Below are 5,245 nucleotides of genomic sequence, written 5' to 3'. Positions count from 1 at the left end.
GCAGCTGGGGCTGCCCCTGGATCCCTGGGAATGTCCAAGGCCAGGCTGGACACTGGGGCTTGGATCCACCTGGGATAGGGGGAGGTGTCCCTGCCCATGGAATGGGGTGGGATTTAAGGTCCCTCCCAACCCAAACCATTCCATGATAATTCTGTGACCACACACTGGTCCCTCTGCAATCTCCATCAGGATTCCTTCGGCTGTTAATGGCGAAAAACTGGGAGAAGGCACCCAGGGAATGCTGGTTCTGTGCTTGTCCTACACCGTCTCCTCTTAGTTTGGAAGAAGCTCAAATTCCAGCACTAACCAAAAAAAGATGGAGTGTTTTGGAAAAGACGGAAAAGAACCTGGACTTTTCCTGATGGCTAAGGAATGAGTGGACACGGCAGGGAATGGGACAATTCCTCATCCTGCATCCCAACAAACCTTCAGCCACTCCAGCTGGGGGCAAATCCCAGTGCTCCCATTCCGTGGCTCCCTTCATCTTTGCCGAGAGCTTCCCTCCATGGTTTTGGGGTAGCAGCGGGATTTTCCATCTCCTCTTCCCTTCAGGAGGTGGAGAAGGACTTTGGGGTGTCCCATGTGGGAACAGGCCCTGTGCCTGGGTTGGATTCTCTCCCACCACCTCCCACCCGTGCAGGTGAAACTCTCCCTGATTTTGGCCCGGGGCCACCTGAAACCTTGGAGTGGCAAAACGGTGGAAAACCCCCGCGTGGAATCCCATGGGAACGAAAGGGAGCACCCAGTGTGGGGTCCAGAGCTTTGTAGGGCAAGGCATGAAGATCTGGAATGAGGATTTGGGGTGTAGGTTTTGGCATAAGCTCCTGGAATTCTGCAGGATGCCGGATTTTAGGGAAACGGGAGAGGCTCCCAAGCCTGGGAGCTGTGGCCCCTGGAGCCACCTGAGCGTGCAGGTTTGGGGCTTGCTCAGATCCAGCTGCTGGGCTGAGTCACATTCCCAGGTGAATTCCCTGAGCCCAGGTGAGTTCCCTGAGCCAGGTGGGAATCTTCCCGTTCCCCGTTTGCAGCTGGATCGGGAATGTGTCACCGCTGAACTGCCCCGCAGGTGAACACTCAGCCCTGGGCTTCACCTGTCCCAGGTAAATGAGTAATTCCAAGATTTGAGGAACTTGGGATTGCTTAGGGGGATTTTGTGTCCTAAGGAAAACCTCTGGAATGCCAGAGTTAGTGCCAGGAGGGCTTGGTACTGGAGGAGGCCCATATTCCCACTCCACGTGGAGTAAATCCCATCTGCCACCGCGCTGCATCCGGGAATTTGAGTCAGGTTCCCCTTGGTTGTGTCCATGATCCACCCATCAGGAATTCCATTCCATGGAAACACCAGAGAGGGATCCACAGGGATTCACTTTTATCTCCACACACAGAGTGATTGATACATTGTAGGATAAGTAGGACAGGACTCGTGGAACTTAAGCCAGGTCTTGCTCCTGAACCATCCCAGTGGATTTGGGAATGGTCCTTGTACCACCCAGGAGCTCTGAGTTGGTTAAAACCCCCCAGGTGAATCAGATTGAATCAGTTTTGGATTCATCTCCCTCACTTTTCCATGACCCTTTGGAATTCAAACTCGCCCTGGCTCTGACTCATCCATGTCTGAGCTGTGCCTGAAACTGGGTCAGGCTGGGAGAGAGGTCCCCACGTTGCTTTCTCTCCTCCAGGATTTCAGAGGGGAAAAAATCTGGATCGGGGTTCAAAAACCAGGAATTTTTTACTGGAATTAGGACCCAGGAAATAATCTGAGGTTTAAGGGCAAACAGAAATGCTGCTGGTGCTGGGGCAAGGGAGGAGGGGATGGAGCAGAAAAATGGAATCATGGAATGATTTGGGTGGGAGGGATCTTAAAGCCCATCCTGTTCCAGCCTCATCCATGGGCAGGGACACCTCCCACTATCCCAGGTGGATCCAAGCCCCAGTGTCCAGCCTGGCCTTGGACATTCCCAGGGATCCAGGGGCAGCCCCAGCTGCTCTGGCAATTCCAGCCCAGCCCCTCCCCACCCTCCCAGCCAGCAATTCCTTCCCAACATCCCAGCCCAAGCTCCCCTTTCCCACTGGGAAGCCATTCCCTGCCTCCTGGCCCTCCAGGCCTTATCCAAAGTCTCTCTCCATCTTTCCCGTTGTTTCCCTTGCAGGTCCTGGAAGGCCACAATCAGCTCACCACTCGCAGCTCTCTGAGCGCGGTCTTTGCAGCTAAACTGGGGCTCCCAGGGCTTTGGGAATGGCTTGGGATGGAGAAAAGGCTCCTCTGGAGCTGAGAACTCTGGAAAGTTCCGGAGTTCCCCAGGAACTTTATCTGCCGGCTCCTGGTGCCATCAGCTGGGCCAGGACAAGGGGGATGGATTTAAATTTCCAAGAAGGTTGATTAGGAATAAATAAGGAATAATTTCTTCCCAGCGAGGGTGGAAAACCCCTGGGAGACGTTCCTTAGGGAGGTGGTGGCCGTCCCATCCCTGGGCAAGGCCAGGCTGGATTTGGCTCTCAGCAACCTGATCTGGTGGAAGATGTCCCTGTGGAGGGGTTGGACTGAAGGAGCTTGAAAGATCCTTTACATCCCAAACTATTCCGTGATTCCCAGCACCAGAAAGCTGGAGTGAAGCTCTCCTCACTCCGGGAATTGTTCTGGAATTATTTTATCCTGCCTGGAGATGACCTTGCCTTCCAAAGTCCCCTCAGGCCCAACTCTGCTCCTGGAGGACGTGGCTTTAGGGACAATGGGACTTGTGCGTCACCTCCTCTGGCATCAGGAGGAGCCTGGCCAGGCAGGAACGCAGTTTGGGAGGGTTTTTGGGAATCCGGGATGCCGGACACCGCCAGGAATTAGAGGGCTTGGAGATGACAGCAGGCCCTGGTTTGGATTGAGCCGAGCTTGCGGCCGCTGGGCCTTGCTCCGTGTGGGATCTGGGCCTCGTGTTGGAACGTGCCTTGACCCCGGGCCCACAGGTGCCTCCAGGGAATGCTGAGTCCGGGAACTCCTTGGATTTTAGGCCCAGGGAGGCCGGGACCCACCCTGAGATGCAGGAGATAGGGAGAGGGAGTGAGACAAAGATCTGATGCAAGCGCTGACCTCGGAGAGGGGCTGGCTTCCCAAAGGACTCTTTTTCCCTCGTTTTTTTTCTCTCTTTGATGGTTTCTTGCAAAGCTTTCCCACAGCTCGGGGTGGGATTGGTCACCCTCTCAATGCTGACGGTGCCGGAACTCCGACTTTGTGTCCTTGGGGTGTGTGGAACCATCAGAGCCTGAAAGTTCAGGAGGTTTGGACAATGCTCAGGAACACGAGGGGATTTTTGGGGTGTTCTGGACAGGGAAGGAGTTGGGCTGGATGATCCTTGGGGGTCCTTCCCACTCAGGATGTTCTGGGATTCTGGGAAAGAAATGTCCTGCGCTGGAGTTCTGCACCAAAAATGTGTCCTTGGGAGGTGCCACACAAAATCTGCGCCTTCGGCTCAGGTTTGGAGGCCAAAAGGAGGCACTTGGGGAAGTTTTCTCCCAGTGGAGCTCCTCGTTTGCTGCAGATCTCCTTTATTAGGATTTTTTTCTGTGGATTATCCTATTTGGGGATTTTTTTCTGTGGATCATCCTTTTTCAGGATATTTTTCTGTGGATTATCCTATTTGGGGATTTTTTTCTGCGGATCATCCTTTTTCAGGATATTTTTCTGTGGCTCATCCTTTTCTAAGATATTTTCTGTGGATTATTCTCTGTCCCCATCCCTGGAGGTGTCCAAGGAATTCCTGGACGTGGCACTCAGTGATCAGGGCTGGGGACAAGGTGGGGATCGGGCACAGCTTGGACTCGATGATCTTGGAGGGTTTTTCCAACCTCAGTAATCCTGGGATTCTGGGATCGTGTTACCTTGGATATTAATGGGGAAACTGTTCCTTGTGAGGGTGGTGAGGCCCTGGAATGGAAATCCCAGAGCAGCTGGGGCTGCCCCTGGATCCCTGGGAGCGCCCAAGGCCAGGCTGGACACTGGGGCTTGGATCCAGCTGGGATAGTGGGAGGTGTCCCTGCCCATGGATGGGGCTGGAATGGGATGAGCTTTAGCTCCCTTCCATCCTGAACCATCCCGGAATTCTGGGATTCTCTAATTCCTCAGCTGCTCATCTCTTCACTTCAGGGCAGCAAATAAAAAAGAAATAATAAAAATACCCCATTTGTGGGACTCAGCGAGCCAGAAAGCTTCTCCTCATGGCTCCGATTTTATTCCCTGTGCTTGGATTTTATTCCCTATGCGTTTGTCCTGAAAAAAGCAGGAGCCAGGTCGGGTTTTATGGATGTCTCCCAGAGAAGGAAAGGAATGAAGCCATCGGGGTGGCTCCACCCTGCCATAAATCTTTTATGCATCGGGAGAGAAAAGACCAAACAACATCGGATTTGCAAGTCCCAGGCCGTGCCAGAGGTGGGACCGGGCTCCTGTTTTCCAGGGCAAGCAAATTCTGGGGTTTGCTAAAGGTCAGAGAGGAGACACCGATCCCAAATCCCTTTGTTGTGGAAAATGTCACTGTCAGGGCATTCCCTGGTTTTTATCCCGGTTGTAAAGTTGTTTTTTTCCCTCGGAAGCATCTTTAAATCCCTGTTTTTCTTGCTGATGGTGATTTCTGCGGTACCTGTGCAGGGAGCAAACGATAAAACAGGGATGGGGTTGGGATTCAGGGAATCATGGAATGGTTTGGGTGGGAAGGGAACTTAGAGATCATTTTTCCATCCCATTCCATGGTCAGGGACACCTCCCACCATCCCAGGTGGATCCAAGCCCCAGTGTCCAGCCTGGCCTTGGACATTCCCAGGGATCCAGGGGCAGCCCCAGCTGCTCTGGCAATTCCAGCCCAGCCCCTCCCCACCCTTCCAGCCAGCAATTCCTTCCTAAAATCCAACCTAAACCTTGCCTCCTTCACCTTAAAGCCCTTTTCTGTTGTCTGATCCCTCAGGAAAAATCCCTCTCCAACCTCCTTTAGGCACCGGGACGCCGCTCTGAGCTCCCCAACCCCAGACAAGGATAACCGGGAACTGGGATCCTCAACCGCTGCAGATTTATGACCACGGAGAGAACGGGGCCCGAGGGATCCCAAATCCCTTTGGGGCCGGAGCAGACGGGCAGGGGGGGTCAGCTGGGGGCTCTGGGCAGTCTGGAGCTGCTGAGATGGGGGGCACGACCCCCCTGGAGCTGGCGGTGCCACCGAGTCTGGCTGCCGAGGGCACAGCCACGGATGGGCTGCTCTCCACCGCA

Source organism: Corvus brachyrhynchos, unplaced genomic scaffold (genome assembly GCF_000691975.1).
Source record: "Corvus brachyrhynchos isolate BGI_N302 unplaced genomic scaffold, ASM69197v1 scaffold85, whole genome shotgun sequence".
Taxonomy (NCBI): domain Eukaryota; kingdom Metazoa; phylum Chordata; class Aves; order Passeriformes; family Corvidae; genus Corvus; species Corvus brachyrhynchos.
Note: the sequence above shows the minus strand (reverse complement) of the source record.